The sequence below is a fragment of the Salvelinus alpinus genome, chromosome 5, assembly GCF_045679555.1.
Source record: "Salvelinus alpinus chromosome 5, SLU_Salpinus.1, whole genome shotgun sequence".
Classification (NCBI taxonomy): Eukaryota; Metazoa; Chordata; class Actinopteri; order Salmoniformes; family Salmonidae; genus Salvelinus; species Salvelinus alpinus.
The window spans coordinates 42258208-42280696 of record NC_092090.1 but is presented as its reverse complement, the minus strand read 5'-3'; positions in this window follow the sequence as shown (position 1 = coordinate 42280696).

The window sequence follows — 22489 nt, the reverse complement described above, 5'->3', positions numbered from 1 at the left end:
TCTCTTCTCTTAGAATCTGCAGTCAGTCAAGGCAACATTTAGACATCACAAAGTGCAGCCGACAGAGGAAAGACGGCAAAGTCAATGGGAGCTGTCCAATACTCTGGCATTCTCCATGAAGGACACATTTAATCATTTCATGTAAATAGGAGGAGCCACTACTGGTGTATTTCAAATCTACAGGCTTGTCTTCTCTGATGGATCAGGTCCGACTGTGTGTTTATCATGTCAATATGATTTCAGCCCATCCCTCCATACTCATTTTATCCAGCACCACCTGGCAAATCCCTCTTTCACGACTGAGAAAGCACGGTAATTCATTCTTAAACAACTCTCCAGACAAATACATGTTATATTAATGATGAGGCATCTGACTACAGTTCTATAAAACCTAACATTCAGGCAATATGAGATCAGGTTTCCAATATTGTTTTAGTACACAAAACATCTCAGACCAGATGTAAAGGAACTCATTTATAGGCATTTTGGAAATAGTAGCTCTAATTACTCAAAGTCCATCAGTGAGCTCTGCAGAATGCAGCCTCCTGCAGATTTAGTTTCTGAGTATTGCCTCTTCCTGCCCCAGGGAGCAATAGCAGCTCCAGCTCTATTAGTTCCGACAACACTTAAACTCTTACCAATATGAAACACTCAATAACAAGAGAATCACAGTCTGATGTTAGCACTAACTTCTACACTCTATTACTCAGGGTCATCCCTGTTCCAACCGAAGGACACCCTTGTGTAACATTATATGTAATGATAGAGTAACACATTTATTTTTATTTTTAAAAGCTTCCGAATACATGCAAATACGGTTAGGGAAATCAGTTGTTTTAAGAGGAAAACATGTATAAATGGAGGAAGAATATTACTGTGGGCCTCTGTACTTGGAAAAGAGCCACCCATGTTGTACCATTTTACTGGGAAAATGGTTTCTATTTAAAGGACACGTATACAGACAGGCACAAACACGTATGTGTTTTTCCTCTGGTGTGATAATGGAATGATTCTGAGCATACAGATGCCATCAGAATGTGCTCGGCACAGTAGATCAGATTCTCTGGGCTCAGGTGCTAATTCATCCTGCCACACCATTTTCCCCCCTGACTTCACTGCCAGACACTGCTCAGCTCTCCAAGGGCCAATCCCGTTCACTAGTAGGACAAAGTATACACTCTACAATGAGTTTCCCTACCTCCTCATTCTTGTTATTTTTCAGACCATGGCTGACAATCACAAGCATTATATAAGTATTTATTTGAGAAAAATAGATTGGAAATTGTTATTAACCATTGAATAAACGGTGTAGGATGGACAAAGGTGAGTAGTTTTGACAGTCATACCCTAGCCGTGTGTCCTCTGGGGAAGGGGAATGTGTCTGCTCTGAAGTCAGAGTAAGATCATTCCAGTTGATGGTTAGTTACAGCGATGTGTTTGTGGTTGAGGGAGTTACTAGGGCAAAGCCTCTTGAGATGTTGACTAGACAGTCAATAACACTGAGAACTGGGACTTACATCTATCATTAATGCTCTGGATGTCATTGAACATTGTTGTGGAGACACACACACACACCACACCATGCACGCAAGCACGTGCACGTGCACGCACACACACACACACACACACACACACACACACACACACACACACACACACACACACACACACACACACACACACACACACACACACACACACACACACACACACACACACACACACACACACACACACACACACACACACACACGCGCGCGCTATCCCCTTAATGTGTGCTCCCCGGTCGCTGCAGCAAGGAAGAGGGCACTTTAAGGACGCCTTGAAGATGTACATAGAGACTGCTGGAGAGTGTGCAGGTAGATCTGTGTTCAAAAGCAATCTCAGGGCCCTATGGAGTCTCAGCTTCTCTCTCAAAGCCCTGTGACTCTTGGTCCCAGTGACAGACTGCAGCTCACAAGCCCTTCTTGGAACCCTGAAAGACACGAGTACTTCAAGGAAAATAACATAAAAAAATGAATCGTAGATAAGAAAGGGCCATTTATTGTATTTTATATCGAGAGGGAATGAGCTGATGTGGGTCTGAGGGAGATTGTTGTTGTCTATCTGAGTTGTGGTTTAATGGCTAGTCAGCCTACTGGTGTGTCTTCATCGATACTTTTAAATGCCTTGGCTTGAACCTGTTACTGGACTAACACAAAGCTAGGGAATGTATTTCTGGCAATTCTGTTTCATAAAAAAACATTACATGTTATCATATGATCAATTTCAGAGAAGATTCAACTTTGTGTCCCAAAGATGACATGTGGGCCCAGATTGCAAATATGTACAGTAATTGAATGTTTTCTCAATATATTCCATACATTTTATTTAGCAGAGAATGCGTTAAGCTAGTCATCTTCAGCCCAGTAGGTAAACAAAGCATTAGTATAGGACCCCATTAGCCTGCTGTCTGGTAACATCAATAACACTTGCAGAGGGGGATCAACACTTGAAAGTCAGTCTCAGAAAAGTAATACCTACATTTCATTATTTTTACTGAAATATTTATACAGGTAAACCCACTGTATCTTCGCAGCCTATTTACTGAGATATCCAGGTGTCAAGGCAAAGCCGAATCGATAAAACACAATTACATCAGGACACAAACTTGAGGAATTCTGAATGATTCGGAGATGGTGGCTTAGTCTGGGTTTGAATGCAGATAATGAGCATGAGACAGAAATGTGGCTTGAATGTCATCATGCGTCCATGATGTGCTCACTGAAAGTCTTAGTATCTTTGATGTCCAATACCAGTGAATGATTTACCATTATCCCTTCATTTTTTTTAAATGTTGGTTTTCAATGCCCTTGATCCTAGACAATTGATTCTGGGATAATGTAACAGAGCTCTGCAGGAAAAGTTTGTTATGCCAACAATGCTATAAGCAACTGCAAAGCAATTACATGCAGACGTAACATGGCTTGTGACCTTTAATATTACATAGACAAAGCTGTCTAAGAAATTCTAGAGGCAAAAACAGACGTGAGCACTTAAACTATGTAAACTATGTGAACTGTGAAAGCACAGCCCTGAACTTGACTCTGAACTAAAGGGAGGGAATAGAAGCCGACACATCTGACAAGAGAAGGGCTGTGACCCATGCCTTACCAAGGCCACAGGGCACATCGATCACAGAGTTCAAATCTAATTGTTTTCAAGAGACGTCTACACTGTGCATTATTTTCTCTGTTGTTCTGCTACAGGGTTTCCTGTACCATATAAATAAGGATTCTTTGTCATGCAAGTGATCAACCATTGCATACCACAACCTTGAGGAAATGTCACTTTGACTGTATGTGAGGTTGGGAGGGGGGGGGGGGGGTGGGTGGTTACAGTGTACCTTCAGAATCCACATCACCCTCTAATAAGATTGAGCACCACTGAGCTGAACTGTTGCCAAAACAGAGCACCCTTTGAATAAGGAAAGAGCTAGGGCAGGAAGGGGGGGAACATTGCACCAACCCGAAAAGGTATACAGTATGCGGTCAAGGGGAGCCCAGACAAAGAGCCCTCATCAGGTAAATCAACTGTGACTTTTATTTCTTTAGGTGACAAAGCTGTGTGGCCTTCTCAGACCGGGCAGCGGTAAGATGTCCTGACAGAGGCTCTGGGAAGGGCACTCAGGGGGCGGGGGAACAGCATTCTGTCAGCTCCCTTGTGTGTGTTTGTGTGTGCGCGTGGGGGTGTGCGAGAGAGAAAAAGAGAGCGAGAGGAATAGTAGGAATCGTTTATGTATAAAGACTATAGTACACTACAAATTACATTATAAAATGGGTTAATTTTGGTAACCCAGACGACCCAAACTGGGTTCTAGCCTGAAACTCCAAAAGCCACCTATCACACTCCTTCTTAAAAGAGACACAAATTAACAGGGCTTAATTTCCTTCATTCATTAGCATCTACAAAATGTTCTATCATCATTAAATGTTTCCCAAACAACCACACAAAGAGAGCGTTTGCCATAGTGTTTGGGGAAACACTTAAAGACACGTCACACTATGAAGGCTCTGGGAAATAAGGTCCACTAGTACTAATGTCTGCTCTCTAGACCAAGTGATTAATTCAGCACTTTTCCTCACAATGGGGTGTAATGTGGATGTCATCAAACACTACATGTGCATCAAGCCCTTATGCACCGGAAAGCGCTGACACAAACCTCATTCATACTTCTCTAGACTCATGCTGCCTCTGCAGTTTAGTTTGTAGTGTGGGTAAAAGAGTGGAATAACCAGTCTGACTAGGATTGGACATATACAGTAGAGCCAAGGTATCCTAAAGATGATATACTGTATCCTCATATTCTACCTATGTTTCTCTCATTTCAGTTTTCCAGTGTAATTACAGCACAGCAGTCCTGTGCCCTCCAGTGGAAGTCATTTGCTGTGAATCATGTTTAAACATACTCTTCCGGCCCCAGGTGGTCCATGGTTAGCTTAAGAAATTGGCAATTTGTAGGACGAAAATGTACTTACAGTACAATGATGGCTGAATTAGGTTACTTCTGGACACACTAGTAATGCAGTCATTGGAATTGTTATCTATTTTAATGTGTTCAGTAGTGTGAATTTACTTTGGCTTCATTCTTTTTTGGATGCAATGAGAGCTTTTATGGTCTCTTGCTCTCCAGACCTCCATGTCAGGTTATGACAAGATCACTGCTGGCAGGGGTGTCAGGAATCGATTTGCCATCAGGGCATAAAGGGACAAAAGCTTTGGAACCCTGTCAGCTAGTATTCAACATTCATATTTCGGCACACAAAAAAAATCTATGGAGGTAAAAATATGTAAGAGAAGTACAGAGGGCAAGTTTATTTCTTTTTGTGGTTTTGTAGTAGAAAATGCAGTACTCAATCATGCAATGTTGCTTCTCTAAATGTCTTCAGGTGTGCAGATGGATAACACTGTCAATCATAGGGTGGCAGGTAGCCTAGTGGTTAGAGCGTTGGACTAGTAACCGAAAGGTTGCAAGATTGAATCCCTGAGCTGATAAGGTAAAAATCTGTCGTTCTGCCCCTGAACAAGGCAGTTAACCCACGGTTTCTAGGCTGTCATTGAAAATAAGAATTTGTTCTTAACTGACTTGTTAAATAAAAGTAAAATAAATCTCTCTCAAAGTATGCTTACTTATTCCTGTTCCAAATCCAGATGTAAAAAATCTGTCTCCATATACTGAACCTGTAGATTACTAAAGTAAATAAGAGTTTATTTCAGGTGGTATTGGCCGCATCTCATCACCAGATGCTGATTTGTTGGAGCGTAGCTATAACATTAAAGCAGCCACAATCATTGCAGTCTCATTCTAGGTTGTTGGGGGAAACAGTGTCACTGAGGTAATGCTATCCACAAGTAGAACACCCAAAGAGCTTAAAGTGATATAAATGTCTCTGAATGACAGTATGAATCTGTATGATGACAAATAACCCCTTTGAAGCTAATGCCATGCCAAATAGGATACAAGGTTTGTATTTTAAAAAGCGAGACCCCAGTAATAACACAATGTCAAAGTGACAGTCTTGACTGTGTAGGTACCGCAGGGAAGGCTTCATTGCGTTTATCTGAATAAGAATGTCATGCCAACTTAAATATACATTTTGTTGTAAGTAGGCCCCCTGACAAGGAGGGAAAAAAGCTACCAATAAAGTTCCACAAATGAATATTTTTCCTGTCCAATGTGTGGCACAATTCATCACAATTCAGCACTTGGGACCAAAGTAATATAAAAAACTTAGCACGCTGTCTTGAATTGAATTCTAAGAAATTAGCAATTTCCCCATGGAAAAACAGAAAATTCAGAGGGCCTCTCTGGCTGACCTGTCATCAATCACAGTTTCAGTCTTGGGGCCATTGACAGGTGATACCCGCTGCCTAATGGCACATAGCAAACACAGTCAAGTGCCGGGAAAAGGCAATATAACTGTTAATTGCTCTTGCTCAATTCTGGAATGCAGAAAGCAGCTGCCTGGAGGTTGGGCTGCTACAGGCTCTCAGTCTCATTCCCTTAGCCTCAGCAAACACGGATTGCTCACAGATTACTCACTCAAACCAATTTGGTTTAGGCCTCCAATAGTAATTGAGGAAGAGTGCTGTGACATTTGACAGTGTAAGATACTAGAGGTTGAATGGGAATGACTCGCTGCATAGGCAATACAATTTCCCCTGCCAATTCTAGTTTGACGGCCATTTAAATGACAGAATTGCTTAATTAGAAAGTCATGCTTTATATAAATGAGGAAATTAACAATTTTAATTACCACATTTACCTACCTTTTTATGAAAATGCCATGTCCCCCACACCTCCCATTTACACTCTATGTGATACTATGTGCTGTCCATAACATAGATCTTATGGATGATTAAAATCAGTTGCTGTGCCCTTGTATTTGTTTCCTGAACTGTGGATGGCGCTCTAACTCAAAGATAAACCACAGAGACATATAAGGTTATTAAAAATGAATTAAATAAAACAAACCCTTATGTTTATTGCCAACAAGTACCTGGTTCTCTTTCAACGTTGATCATTTTAGGTCTTCAGATAAGCGGTCTTTGAAAATGTCAGCTTTCCTCAATTTCCAAAGTGAACGAGGTTGCATTTATGTGTGAATTTATAATGCTCTTCTCTTTTGGAGTATGACGCAGGTAGAAAGATGCTTATTGGGTTATTATGGGTCTGTCTTTGTTAGCTGGGAGTAGTAGAGAGGCTAAGTGTGTGTGGGGGATTGTGGGTCTGGGCTGGGAGGCTTTCCCCATTGTGTGGAAACCTCTCCACCATCTGCTGCCCTGTTCCAAGCCCCCTGTTGATCCACCCTGATGAGGGCCAGATGTTCTCCCTGGCTGTGGTGCTCTGTTGTTGGCTAATCCTATCTTACTTTGGCTCACACAACACACCGGGCAAAACAGAGTGTGAATTACAGTAGTGTGTGTATTTGAGTGTGGCTGTACTTACAGTTGTGCAGGTGCATGCAGCTGTGAGAGTGAGAGAGGAAGTAAGAAGGTGAAAGAGGGAGAGAGAACCTGACTAATTTACTTGTTGCCTGAGTCTAGGGATTTCCATGTTCAGTATATCCATCTGATATCTATTCTGAATATTCTGGCATTTCTCAGTATTCTGCATATTCATATTTGATTTTCAACTCCCTTGGTAGAATCTGTTTTTTCTCTGACAGTTCATTTAACCCTCCTGTTGTGTTCGTTTAATGTTAATTAATTCTCTGTTCCCGGTCCAAAATGACTGCCCCATTATAGCTGATTATAAATCCATAATAATACATATATTATCACCTAATGTTGTGTTAGATCTTTTTATCAACTTAAGTTCTTGTGAACATTACAAGTTTTGAACTTCTATTTGCTATTTATGACCAGTAGGCCTCATTGACGTGATCTCATACAACTCGTTTTTGAGTAAAAAAAAGCATAATATATGGATTATTTTGACTACAACAAATACTCAGATGAAACATATTGTGCTATTTATCACAGACTACTTTGTGTCAACGTTTAACAAAGACTCTCTCCTCCTCACCAATGTCATGATCAAAGATATGATCAAGAGCCTCACATACAGTATATCGTTTGGTCATTGTGCTGCCACAGAATGAATTGTGAGCAAGGCCTCAAAAAAGCTTTATATACCAGAGCTGCGAGAAAAGTTCTATATATTATTGAAACAATGTTGCGATTGTTTGTGAGAATGCCAGCAGGTGTGGTTCCCGTGGGGGATCGATTCTATTGGGGAAAGCTTCCCGTGGGGGTTGCCATGGAAGCCAAGAAGGGGAGTGAGGTGTGTGTGTGTGTGTGTGTGTGTGTGTGTGTGTGTGTGTGTGTGTGTGTGTGTGTGTGTGTGTGTGTGTGTGTGTGTGTGTGTGTGTGTGTGTGTGTGTGTGTGTGTGTGTGTGTGTGTGTGTGTGTGTGTGTGCTCAAACACACATGCATGTGGGGGTCTGGGAGAGGAAGTGTGTCCATCTGATGAATGGGTATGTGCCTGAACTCAATTTTATACACTAATTGTAGTGTCACCCATTAATTTCTAATGACCGGTCATTTTTGACCGGGAACATCACAGGTGTAAAAAAGTTAAACAAAACACCCCAAATGTAATGAAAATCATCAAAATGTATTTGTGTGTTCAGATGCCCTGTGTGGACAAAGTCATTGAACAATATGATAATCAGATTAAATTAACTACATTTTTCAGAGAGAAAACTTGTAAATCGGTCCAATTCGACCGCAACACAGCCGAGTATGAAGTTAGTGAATTTGAGATCTTCAGTGGATTTGATCATTGTTGCTAATGCTATCTTCTTGGCTGACAAGGATATCTGCCCCAAAAATGTCTTCATAACCTCATGTGAGCAGAAAGTGTCATTACAGTGTCAGCGCTGAACTCTTTAGTAATATACATACAGTAGGTAGTGCCAACTCTCAGGTGGTATGGGTTGGTGCGTGCCAAGAGTTTGAGTCTTTCTGCATGTTTGCATCCTTAACTGGGGCTCTGAGAGAATTGTATTAATAATGTCTGCAATAGATGTCTCAATGTTTTGTATAGAATTTTAGCCCACACCACTATCTGTAAAAACATCATCTGTTTTCATCAAGGTCAGCTCAGCATTGAGCTGGACTCACCATGACATCATTAAGGCCTGAATGTACCTGACTGTGAGAGTCCTTGTGTCTTCACAAAGTGAACAGGGGGAGAAACATAGATAAAGTACAAAGATTCAATTATTTTCACACATATTCACCATCCACAACCCCACTCATGCTGCTAACATTTCAGGAAAGAGACTGTGATTAAAATTTGAGGTGGGAAATCTTCCCTTTGATTCCCTGCAAAGCAGTTTCTCGATGTGGAGGAGTAGGTCAACAACAGCTGCAGGGAATGTTAATTATAAAAAAAACATGCTGTTTTAAGAAAGTAAAAAACACTTTCAGCGTAGCTCGAGGTGAACATTGATATACTTTTAAAATAATAATAAGACCTGGAATATATGGTTCATGAGACAAAGTACATCGATGCAGACATAAAAAACTTGGGAAATTCCATGAGAAAGAAAAGGATTTCTGTAATCAGCTCTGATTTCCTTTAAGGCGTCAGGATATGTTCAAGCACATTGACTATTGTATGGTATTGATAATGTGCACTGAAAGAGACATGGACAATGATGAACAGCAGCCTGGAAACTAACAATGATTTGCCTTAAGAGATATTCATAAAATTCCTTTTGTTATGTCACAAAAACAATCATTGAATACATATTTTCGAGTCAGTCTCATTATGTGTCTATCTAGCTGAGATACTAATGTGTGACTGAGTGAGCTCATTTGAAGAGAGAGTCTGAAGGTCTACCACAAGACTGGATATTAAATAATGTCCTCATCCCTGAAGGGTGATAGTCATAATTATTAAGTAGAAAATACATTACCATCTCAATTGGGAAAATGATTCTCCAGCATTTTCCAAATATATACAATTTTGATGTCTAGCATAATCTTATTTATGATATTGCATTGTCGAATACAATAGAGAAGTGGACCGAATCAGCATGCTTTTACGAACACAAATGTGACAATAATGCTATCCTTCAAAACATTTACGAACAGGATTAACCAGATTTTGAAGCTTGTTTGTTTAATTTTTACAGAGATGTACAGTTGAAGTCGAAAGTTTATTACATACACTTAGGTTGGAGTCATTAAAACTCGTTTTTCAACCACTCCACAAATTTCTTGTCAACAAACTATAGTTTTGGCAAGTCGGTTAGGACATCTACTTTGTGCATGACACAAGTCATTTTTCCAACAATTTTTGACAGACAGATTATTTCATTTATATTTCACTGTATCACAATTCCAGTGGGTCAGAAGTTTACATACACTAAATTGACTGAGCCTTTAAACAGTTTGGAAAATTCCCAAAAATTATGTAATGGCTTTACAATTGGAAGTGTACCTGTGGATGTATTTCAAGGCCTACCTTCAAGCTCAGTGCCTCTTTGCTTGACATCATGGGAAAATCAAAAGAAACCAGCCAAGACCTCAGAAATTGTAGACCTCCACAAGTCTGGTTCATCCTTGGGAGCAATTTCCAAACGCCTGAAGATACAACGTTCATCTGTACAAACAATATTACGCAAGTATAAACACCATAGTACCACGCAGCCGTCATACCGCTCAGGAAGGAGACGCGTTCTGTCTCCTAGAGATGAATGTACTTTGGTGCGAAAAGTGCAAATCAATCCCAGAACAACAGCAAAGGACCTAGTGAGGATGCGGGAGGAAACAGGTACAAAAATATTTATATCCACAGTAAAACGAGTCCTATATCGACATAACCTGAAAGGCCTCTCAGCAAGGAAAAAGCCACTGCTCCAAAACCGCCATAAAAAAGCCAGACTATGGTTTGCAACTGCACATGGGAACAAAGATCATACTTTTTGGAGAAATGTCCTCTGGTCTGATGAAACAAAAATAGAACTGTTTGGCCATAATGACCATCGTTATGTTTGGAGGAAAAAGGGGGATGCTCGCATGCCGAAGATCACCATCCCAACCGTGAAGCACGGAGGTGGCAGCATCATGTTGTTGGGATGCTTTGCTGCAGGAGGGACTGGTGCACTTCACAAAATAGATGGCATCATGAGAAGGAAAAGTACGTGGATATATTGAAGCAACATCTCAAGACATCAGTCAGGAAGTTAAAGCTTGGTCGCAAATGGGTCTTCCAAATGGATAATGACCCCATGCATACTTCCAAAGTTGTGGCAAAATGGCTTAAGGACAACAAAGTCAAGGTATTGGAGTGGCCATCACAAATCCTTGACCTCAATCCTATAGAAAATTTGTGCCCAGAACTGATAAAGCGTGTGGAGGCAAGGAAGCCTACAAACCTGACTCAGTCACACCAGCTCTGTCAGGAGGAATGGGACAAAATTCACCCAACTTATTGTGGGAAGCTTGTGGAAGGCTACCTGAAACGTTTGACGGCATTAGAAGGCATAATGAGGCAAGAATTATTTGATGCATCTACCCTGTTAATTCCAAAAATATAAGGTTTCAGTTTCATAATGATAATGTAGACCCTCCAATTGTAAAGTGTCTAAATATAAGATTATAGATGAGGTGCTGGGTCAATTGTGCGCCGCCTCTTGGGTTTCCCGGTCGCTGCTGGCTGCGACACAGCCTGGGATCGAACCCGGGTCTGTAGTGATGCCTCTTGCTTTGCGATGCAGTGTCTTAGATCATCCGAGAGGCACCAGCTAGACTAATTTACCAATCTAAAGAATTGGTAGCTGACATGGGCTAAATGAGTAACTGTCAGTAACTGACATGACCAGAGAAAAACTGCTGTGGGTCAACCAAATTTCGAAAATGCACTTGGTGTATTCTACTGTTCTAACTCTCAACAGATTGAGTTACAAAAAATATATATATAGAGAGATTTTTTGTGAGGTGGTCAGGCACCCTAGTGGCCAGGGGCCCTAGGAGACCGCTTATGTCGCTTATGCCTGGGGCTGGCTCTGGCTGTTAGTACATGCCCAATGAAATCAGTTGACATCATCGGCATCCCATGGTCGAAAGATGAAACTGCATAAAAGATCTACAAATCAATTTTAAGGGGCTTGGCAAAGATGAAGCAAAATCTATATAAAACCATGTAATACTCATGTATTTGAAAAGCATGCATTTAGAATAACATCCAATAAATTAAATGTTATTCGTCACATGCTTCGTAAACAACAGGTATAGACTAACAGTGAAATGCTTACTTGAATGAGCACTGACTCGAGAGGACATCTGTCTTAGCAACAGAGCAGGAAGCACTTTGAGCATCCTCTGTTCCTCTTGGGTCTTTATTTATATGCTTAGCCTTGTTTGCCCCCAACATGCATTCATACCATCTAGTCACCCAGAGAGAGCTTCAATAGAAATGGCTCAAAACAAGTTGCCATTTGCCAGGATGGTCTTTGACTTTGCACCTTGAATCCCTGATTTGGACTCTATTGACCACATGAGCCATTCCCATCACAGTGCCGGGCGAGGTGTCCAAAGGGAATTTGCCAACCTCCCAGTGCAGTGAAAGGTCACCCAGCAGAGGTATGGCTTTTTAATGCAATGCCCTTTGTGGCAGCAACTCAACTGTATTCCCCTCACATGCTTCAGGAGAAAATACTTTCAAAGCCTGGACAGGGATAATTCCAATGACACCAATCCCCAGTGCCCTAACGCAGATAAAGAAGCCCAATGGCCCTTTATTGAGATTGTCGCGACACTGTTGATATTAAATAAACAAAACACTATGCTTTCACCTCACCATGGGCATGAGGGCTCTGAAGAGGCAGCAGACGGTTTTCAAAGCTGACACCCCAGCTCTAAGGTGATGTTCCTTTCAGAAATCCTCAAAGAGCAGAGGAATGAGCCTGTCAAACAGATGGCACCAAGTTCATAATTACTGGTCTGGAATAGGAAAATGTGCAGTCTAGGTGTGTATGACAGAGTAATCTGTCGGTGTGTTTATGTGTGTGCGTTGTGTAAATATTTTTGACTATTTCTTCAAAAGAAGCACGTAATGAGATTCAATTTTGATTGTAAACAATGGTCTTTCTTACCCAGGATAGCATTCGGGCAAACAGAACTAACTCCAAGATGGAACATTGTTTTCAGATGTTCCATCCAGTACATGTTGAAACAAACAAACAAACAATGGATGATAATAAAACAACATCTCGTTACTGAAGACTATATTGTTTTGTATGTTACATCCAGATAGCTAACAACCCATAATAATAGATAAATATGTATGATAGACTTTTTGCTTTTTTTTTAATGAATCATTGAAATTGCCAGAACTTCAATGAAAAAATGTGTCGACAGTACAGTTTCATACAATAAAATCCTGAATAATTTGATGAATTCTGACATTGCTGTGGCTGTATATGACCAATACCCAGTTTGTATGTTCAAATATTCCTTTAATGTCTGACGCAACCTGTTGCAAGACTACACAATGAGAGAGCTGGTAGATAGGGGAGAAAAAATGTCATTTATCCCCCCTATTAAAGAATAATCTTTGTAATTACCATTATTATCATAGTTAAAAAGGATAGCATTTCTAAAAAGCAGTGTTCACGACACTGCACATTAAGCTGATATTATGTCCAATTTCTTATTAATATCAGAAAGAGCAATTATGGCAGCTGGCGATGAGTCATTAAGTTTCATATGAAAGAGTCCCAAACATCAAATGTAAAATTCTCCCTTTCTTCGCCAAACTACACAAGCTCGGCACAGCACTGTCACGCTCCACAACTGTTCAACAAAGCAAGCGCCAGTCACATTAAGCCAAGTAAACAAGTCAAAGAATAAATTGAGATGCTTTTTACTGAGACAATGGGGTTCCTGCAAGAGAAAACATGTTGGATGAGCACAATATGACACGACTCATATAGAAAACCTCAGAAGAAAAACGTCAAGACTCCACCATACTGAAGCGATAAATATGCCCTATTGATTGCTATGAAAGCTATGTGTATGTTTCTTTGAATCTTTGAAATGGAAGGCCACAATTGTATGAATCCCCATAGTTTCCAAGTTGGGAAAAAAATGTAATAAAAAATAAAGAATCGTATCTCAACAGGAAACAAAATTAATTGTCAAAGAAAGGTTGTTTTAGCAACATTGTTTGGGAATTAAATTCTGTGTGATAAAATGTTCCTATTGAGAGGCATCTGAAATATCTCTCTGTAATATTTGTATGTTTTCTGCAACAGGAATTGATGCAAAACCACACTGCCCAATTGAACACCGGCTTCCTCTCCCCATTCAACTAATTCGTTTTTTTCTCCTTGTTTATGTGAGCCTCAGCTCCATGCAGAGAGAAAATCAATTTGCCATCTCAGATTGTCATATTCCCTCTCACCTACCAGACTGGCCGCAATTATTGTCTAGCAGCCACTTCTAGCGGAGAAATGGTCCCCTGAGTGCCAATGGCTTTTTTTGCAACCAGCCGCTCCGATGCCTTCCCCATACCTACAAGAGATTAGAACTGGCTCCTGGTGCCCCGGCTTATAAAGGAGAGGTGCAGAGGGACACACGGGTTGGTGGCTGCCTCTCTGTCCCACAGCAGTAACAATCAAAAGACAACTGCTGTCCATAGGTAGGGAGAAGTTAAGAACAAGAGCTATTGCTGCTTCTTGTGCTAGTCCTGAGCACCGCACCCGTGTGCTGTTGCATGGCTTCCCTATCTTTATTACATATCATTTTAATGTAGACTAGAGAGGGAGCTGACATGTTTATTGAATTATTTACAAGAGAAAAGAATGACAGCAGGGTCTCACTGCTAAACAAATAAATAAATCACAGCTTTAATCGAATTCAGGGATGATGTATTGGACAGGGATGTTATTAGGTTAGATGCTAGATGTTAACTCTTGCATTGCCAACCTAATCACAGCACATCATTCTATGCAGACTAGAGCTTAATTTGAGTTAAGTTTGCCTTTATGGTTTCCCAACATGAAAAGTTATTTCTGATTCTCTCTGTGGATCCATGGTTATTTGGAGAACTGGGATGTTGAGTATAATTACATATAGTCAAATCAAATCAAAATCAAATCACATTTTATTGGTCACTTACATATGGTTAGCAAATGTTAATGCGAGTGTAGCAAAATGCTTGTGCTTCTGGTTTCAACAGTGCAGTAATATCTAACAAGTAATCTAACAATTCCCCAACAACTACCTAATACACACAAAACTAAAAGGAAAGAATGAGAGTATGTACATGTAAATATATGGATGAGCGATGGCCGAGTGGCATAGGCAAGGTGCAATAGATGGTATAAAATACAGTACATACATATGATATGAGTAATGTAAGATATGTAAATATTATCAAAGTGGCATTATTTAAAGTGGCATTGTTTAAAGTGACTAGTAATCCATTTGATAAAGTGGCCATTGATTGGGTATCCATGTAGGCAGCAGGCACTCTGAGTCAGTGATGGCTGTTTAGCAGTCTGATGGCCTTGAGATTGAAGTTGTTCTTCAGTCTCTCGGTCCCAGCTTTGATGCACCTGTACTGACCTCACCTTCTGGATGGTAGTGGTGTGAACAGGCAGTGGCTCGGGTGGTTGTTGTCTTTGATGATCTTTTTTGCCTTCCCGTGGTAGTGTTAGTGATAGTGTTTCAAAGACAGCTAGAACAGAGCTAGTGTTGCTAGCTAGTGGATGCTAGTCCTAGCAATCAATTAAAGTATTTCTGTCGGTTATTCTGAAGCAACTGTTCGGATTTCAAAAGGTAAAACCGCAAAACCTTTTATTTATTTCATTTTTATCCCTCGTACATGATTCATCTGTCTTTTGATCATGATCGGCCCTAACCACAAAAGAAGGAAAGGGCAACACTTGCACCTAATAAACAGTGTGCTTAATAACCTACCTAAACCCCACCGCAGATATCTGAGAGTGTGTGCTTATCATATCCCTACACTCTCTTCCTCTCTCCCATCTGCACCAGCAACTCTCCACGGACATCCAGAGCCTTTCATTCCTTCAGTCTCCTTATTTACATTTTAAGATCCTGCCTGTGCATTTGATTACCAACCATTATTAAAAGCCACCTGAAAAAAAGAAGAATAAAAAAGTGGGACGTTAATTCATTGTCTGAGAGGGCGCGCAATGTGATTAAAAGAGGAGAGACAAAAATGAAATCCACAGCCTCATTGTGCCTGGGCTCCACTATATTTACCAATCAAAATCCAGCCCTTTGTCACTCCCCCTCTGCCTTTCTGTGCCCCCACCCAGATATGTTGAGCTCATGGTCTGGTTTGCTAACCCTCCACGTGATACTGCTTCTCCTCCTTTCCGTGCCCCCTGGGGAATTAGAAACAGACAGGATGGCCCTCAGACCCTCATCTCTGACCAGCTCTGAGGTCACACAGATAATACATGTGCTAATCCTCTATTGAGGAAAGGATGAGTTTATAGAGTGGGGATGAGAAGAAAATGACGATAACCTTCAATAAGTACAATGGCCCTCAGATGCATTCCGCTGCAAACTGCTGTCTCACTGTACCAGCCGGTGCCGCTGGCTGAGAATAGGGCACAATTCACATATTAATTATATTATTCGAGCACAGACCATGTCAGCGTACTGGTACGGGGGAGGTTGTAACGTGGGACCAGGCCACAGATAGAGAAAAGGAACCATTACTAAGTGAAGCTCAAAATGACCCAGGTTTAACAGTGATAACTTTTTTCATTCTCACAATGAGGAATTATCCGAAAAAAGGGAAGATGGAAAAAGATGGGGGTCTGTGTGATAGTGGGAGGATCACCATTGATAAAACCATCCAAACTCAAGGGCTTTAAACTGACAGGCAGCCCGAGAGGAGCTTCTGTAAAGAAGCTGGTGAGCGATAAAAGGACATTATTCCCCAAACTTGAATAATCCCTCGACAGCAGAACCCCAGCCTCCCCTTGGGTGATGTTCTTAGCCTGATCTAAAATTATTAACTTGCTCACAACTGGTGGGCTGAGTGAGCGATCCGCAGTCTGCAGGATTGGGTCCTTTGCCAATAAAACGAGATGCCTTGGACAGTACCACAAGGGGAACTGCTTGCTAAAAGGAGATGGATAGGATATATTCCTGGTTATAGAATGATAAAAACAACCTCCATCATCCTCAGTACATGAGAAAATCATCCACTGTGGTGTGAGTATCTGAAGTTATCAGATACAAACATTCCTACTTACTGCCTACATTTAGAGAGCACATGTACTCAGAGGAATACTCAGCAGCTAATTTAAAAAAAATCAAAACATTAATTCTTATTTTATATTCTCGTCATGGTTTAGATAAGAAAGCTAGGTTTAGGTTTCTTATATCTTGGGTATCAGTCTCCCGGTCTCTCTGCCACACACTCTAAAGGAATACTCTACCTGCAGTTTCAGAGCCCTGTGGCCAAAGATCAGCATCAGGTTCAGCCAGGCAGAAAATGGATGCCAGGGTCATACAGGCAGCAGCGAATGAAGAGCAGATGATCATTTTCAAGGGGCTCCTAAAAATGTACTGTGCTGTGACATTAACCCAATCACTTAACTGCTGTGTGTTTAAATTCAACGGTGCACTTTCTGAGCTGCCCAGCTGGTATTTGATGTGATATAAGTTTTGATGGACTCCAAACTGCACATCAAATGACATTTGAGAGTTAAAACGGCCAATTAAATCCAGAACAGTACATGACATGTCTTCAGTTATTGCAGGCCTACAGTCTGGTCATGCAAAGCGGAGGGCTCAAATAGCACAACACCCATTACACTTCGATCGTCTAAATTACTTTTGAGGTGGGTGTGTGTGTGTGTGTGTGTGCGTGCATGCACATGGGTTTTGTCTGTAGACCAGCCTGGGCTCACCTCTGTGTTGTAAGCCCCTCCGTTGTGCATATGCATTGTCAAAAAGCTCCACAATTTTCTAATGGCGTCTCCTGGTGAGACACATCTCCCAGTGACTCACGATGAACACATTCATTCTTTATGAAAGTAGAATCAAGCTGAGAGAGTAATCAAAAAGAGAGCCAGCAAACAAAACATCAGCTCACCCTCTCTGCAGAGAGAGAAGGGAAAGGGGACACTCACAGGGAGAAAAAAACAGCAAACACTGTTGGTTAATTTTCAGATCTGGTACTCTTCCAAGTTCATTAAACAAGACTCTGATTTATTCAAGCTTTTGTATAGTCTGAGCAGTTCTGATACGATACAATGAATAAGTGATACGTTCTTTGGTCATTTGCAGAGCGATACAACTTTATTATTTACACAGCAAACCTAGAAGACCAGCACCATGGGTAACATGAGTAAGTGTGACAGGGTTCTGTAGGCATAATCTCTTAGATTAGAACTAGCACAATCAACCCACATTTGCATGAACAGCTACAACCTTGGAACTGACGTTGTGATAACATGTGTGACAACTGACATATCACAGAGCATACTGATACTATTGTAATAGGGCAGGCAGCAGGGCTCATGCTGACCGGCACCACAGAAATGACCAACCCGGGATCAATTTCCCCAACAGCATGATTGCTGGTCGATTTGGCATGGGTAGTACCTTTCACCTAGTGTATTTGGTTTTCTATTTCATCAGACCTCTTCAGAGCCATGCTAAAATTGTGACTCCACTTTCAGTAGCCAGGAGGAAGCCAGAAAACATATGAGAAGGAAGGTTGACTACTAGAGAGCAGAGTAGGGAGGTTGGAGAGAGCAGGATATAGATGAGGGCATAGTAATACCTAGCTCAATACCTCTCAAATGTGCTCCTTCCAGACTGGGCCAGGCTGACCTAAAATTACCAAAGTATTGGAATCTTCAAGCCTTCAATCTTTGAAGGAGTACTGTGCCATGCAATATCACATACACACAGTATAACCTCATGCAAACCTTTGCGATGATGTAAAAAAAATACAGATACAGAAATAAACTCGTTTTTATTTATTTACAAAATGCCTATACAAAACATTTTGTAAAATTACTAGAACACTATTTTCCTCACCTCCCAGATACTGTACTTTAGGAACCATGCACATGGTATATTTCTTCTTTGTTCATTTCCATCTTCACCATACCTCCTCCAAACACTTGGTGGAGCTATAATGTTATCGCCTCAGATCAGTGAAATTAAACAAGAACAAAAGACATTGTGAGATACCGCATTAATGAACAGTGTGTGTTTCTGTGAAAGGTGTGTGTGAGAATGTGAGCTTGTATTCATGGCATGCTGTACCATATCTCTGATGCAGTTCAGACTTACTTTCACCTTTGAGTTTTGTCTTTATGCCTGCCATATTTGCGCTTTGCTCAATTTGCACTCTCTCAGACCAATTGTCTACCCATTTTCCCCCACTTTCTTTCCGCCAATTGTTTTCGCTACCACCGTGTCTGTCACTGAGATCTCTGTTAAAAGCAATGTTTGTCATGGAGATTGACCTGTCAAACCTGAAACATGGCTGCAGTTTAATCAAGATAAATGCAGGAATGCCCTTTGTGGTTCATGAATCACACAGTTTATCAAGAGAAAACAGGTTGTTCCCTTAAACACTCTTTTGAACCCTATGCTTGAGCAGGCAAACTGTCATCTCCTCTCCCCGACATGCACCTCCTTCTCCTCCTACTCCTCATCTCTCTCAAGCCGACACAAGTGATATCAAAGGATGCTAATGAGATCATCCGCGTTGAAATTACACAACACACTGTTTGTCAGATAAGTCTAAGATAACAAGCAATGAGTTTTCCATTAGTCAAAGTAGATGAAAAAGAGATCACCCCTTCAATGAAAGAAATAACAGAAACTAAAAAGAGCTACATTCTGAATGAAACTCACCAGATAAAATAATGAGAATTATAAAAGACAAAATGGGGTAGATGAATGTTAAGATTGGGCAGTGGACCTACTGCGGATACTAAATAGAGACAGTGGAATGTCTAAAAATGTAGAACGGATTTATAATGTTTTATAAGAACAGTCTGTTTTCTAAAGCAACAATGTAATTAGCCTGTAAGCAATTAGAAAAGGAAAAGCAGCTTTTAAATGTCTCACCACTTCATAGGCATGCTGTTCACCTTTCCTTTTTTCTGATTTACAGAGCACAGTGGGGTACAGGTGATAGGGAACAGAACCAAGAGCCCGAAATGCACTTAAGCTGTGAGGCCTTTCCAGGTTACCATTTTCATATATTGTAAGATGATTATGGTGTACAATCACAATATGCTGTGAAAGACCATGTTTGTTATATGTCAAGATACTGTGGCAATTTATATTGGCATTCATTCAGTACAATACGTTTCATTCGTCTTCAGGCCAGATTCAAAATCTTTCTTGAAAGGCCCTTTCTATAGCATCTGCTGGACTATGGTATGATCTAGCCTTGAAAAATGAAATAGAACTTGATATAGCTCCAATTTGACTTACAGTACCTCTGTCAAACACTATTGCTACTGCCAACATCCTATCTAATTCTCAAGAAATTGTAGTGTACTTCAGCTAAACTATCTTTCATGAGTCACATTTCTTTGGTAAAAACAAATGTCTATAATTGAATATGGCTACAAGGGACTATACTGTTTATAATGAGTCATACAAGGACGTCATGTAGTGCATATTGAAATCCCCCCCAAAAAACTTCACATAATGTTGTTCGTTGATAGCATCTGCCTCTCCCTTTTATATTTGTTCAACTTCTTTAACATTAACTTATAGATATCTCACTTCAAATGTTGGGCAACCTCTACGCATAGGAGGGCAGGACAAAACTCAGGACAGATGTGTAGTTTACTTATGACTCGCTAATGCAACACATTATGTTTAAACACCTGTGCACTTAATTCTCTGGCTACAAAGGATAAATATGCTCTGGTTTATTTAACCTATTTTTATCCTAAATGATGGATGAGCTAATTGGGCAATTAAACAGGTGTCCTTAATTGCCAAATGCATAAGGAGTCCCGTAGAGGCTAGGTATAATCTAATGAACAAAGTTATTATGGTCTTTAGAACTTTCACTGTTAGAGGTACATTTTATGTCTCGGTGTGTGCGTGTGTGTGTGTGTGTGTGTGTGTGTGTGTGTGTGTGTGTGTGTGTGTGTGTGTGTGTGTGTGTGTGTGTGTGTGTGTGTACTCGTGTGTGTTTGTGCCATGTGTGAGCAAGCTCTGTTTGAATGCATGTTTTCATGAGGAGAAGGCTGGAACTGCAACCCATCACTCGAGGAGGCACTCACATTTTGTTGTATTTCGTTTTGTGGTAACCAGGGAAAAAGTCAGAACTCAGCACTGACTGTGAAAGTTGCTGAAAGTCTTGTTGAAACCAGGGTGAACCCATCGCTGACACTGTTACTCTATAAATGTGGGTGATTGCATGAAAGACTCTGTGGCAAGAGGTTCAGGAATACAAGCCTTTCATTTCAGTGTCATAAGCACCCTTTTCCTTTGAAGAAGAAAGAGAATGAAAGGTCTGAAAGGGAGATGCTCGTCTTGCCTCAAAGATGCTCATAGTAATTTCCTGCTTTTCGGAAAACAACAGACAAATATTATCACTATCACACAAATGTCATTACAAATAATAAAGGTTTGTTTGAAATGCTACTCCCAAGTGTTGATGATTATAATCACAGCTTTTAACGTTCAATGAATGGTAGGATATTAAAACAGTGAGATTATTAGACAATACAGCCTTCATGCACAAGAGGCTGTTTGAAGGTAGGCCTTGAAATACAACCACAGGTACACCTCCAATTGACTCAAATTATGTCAATCAGAAGCTTCTAAAGCTATGATATCTTTTTTCTGGAATTTTCCAAGCTGTTTAAAGGCACAGTCAACTTAGTGTATGTAAACTTCTGACACACTGGAATTGTGATACAGGGAATTATAAGTGACATAATCTGTTTGTATTTTTTGGGGGGGAAAATGACTTACGTCATGCACAAAGTAGATGTCCTAACCGACTTGCCAAAACTATAATATTTTAAGAAGAAATTTGTGGAGTGGTTAAAAAACTAGTTCAACTGTACATACATATTGTTTACCAGATATACCAACGTTGTATTAAATAATGACATTTAGTTTATAGTGCTGAAATAAGAGTTCAACATCCGGAAAGTACCAGGAAACAACAGCGAAATAAGACGGCAACAAGCAGGTAAGGACACAGTAATTACCAATAAACAGTTTGTTTGTACCTGCTAAGAACTAATATAAACATTTAGGAAACATCCTGGTTGTTGTATAATAACAACTATTTGTTACTGAAGAAGAACTATCAATAATAGAGGCTATACTTATTAAGAATGTACTAGGAACTTCCACTTATGCTGTATGTGGGCCATCCTAAAAACATACCTTTTGGGACTTTGCTTGTTGCTGGATAGTTGCCATCTTGTTTCCGATTACTTTCCTGTCATTACACAGTTATTTCAGCACTGTGCTTAAGTAAATATTAATGAACTTTCCTGTTATTTCATGTGTAGTTTCATCATATTTTCAGTGTACCTACGGGACCGAGACACTGTATTGTAAAGCAACACTCTGTTCCCCTATTACCGTGCAAATGACTATTCAATTCCTTACTACTTTCACCACAGTTTCTATGTACCTTACTGTTACTTTCTGTATAGTTTCACCATAGTTTCAGTTTACTTACGAGGCCTTGACACTAATCTAAAGCAATGCTCTGCTCCCCTGTTGCCATGTAAATTACTATGACTTTCACCTTAGATTTCTGTGTACCTTACTGTTCTTTTCTTTAGATTTCTACAGATTAACAACACAATCACAAGTAATAAGCTACTTTTATAAATGGAACGTCATTAATGGGTCACCATACAGTTGATTATATCCATGACTACCTAATAAACGGAACAAAAATATAAAGAGAACATGTGAAGTGTTTATC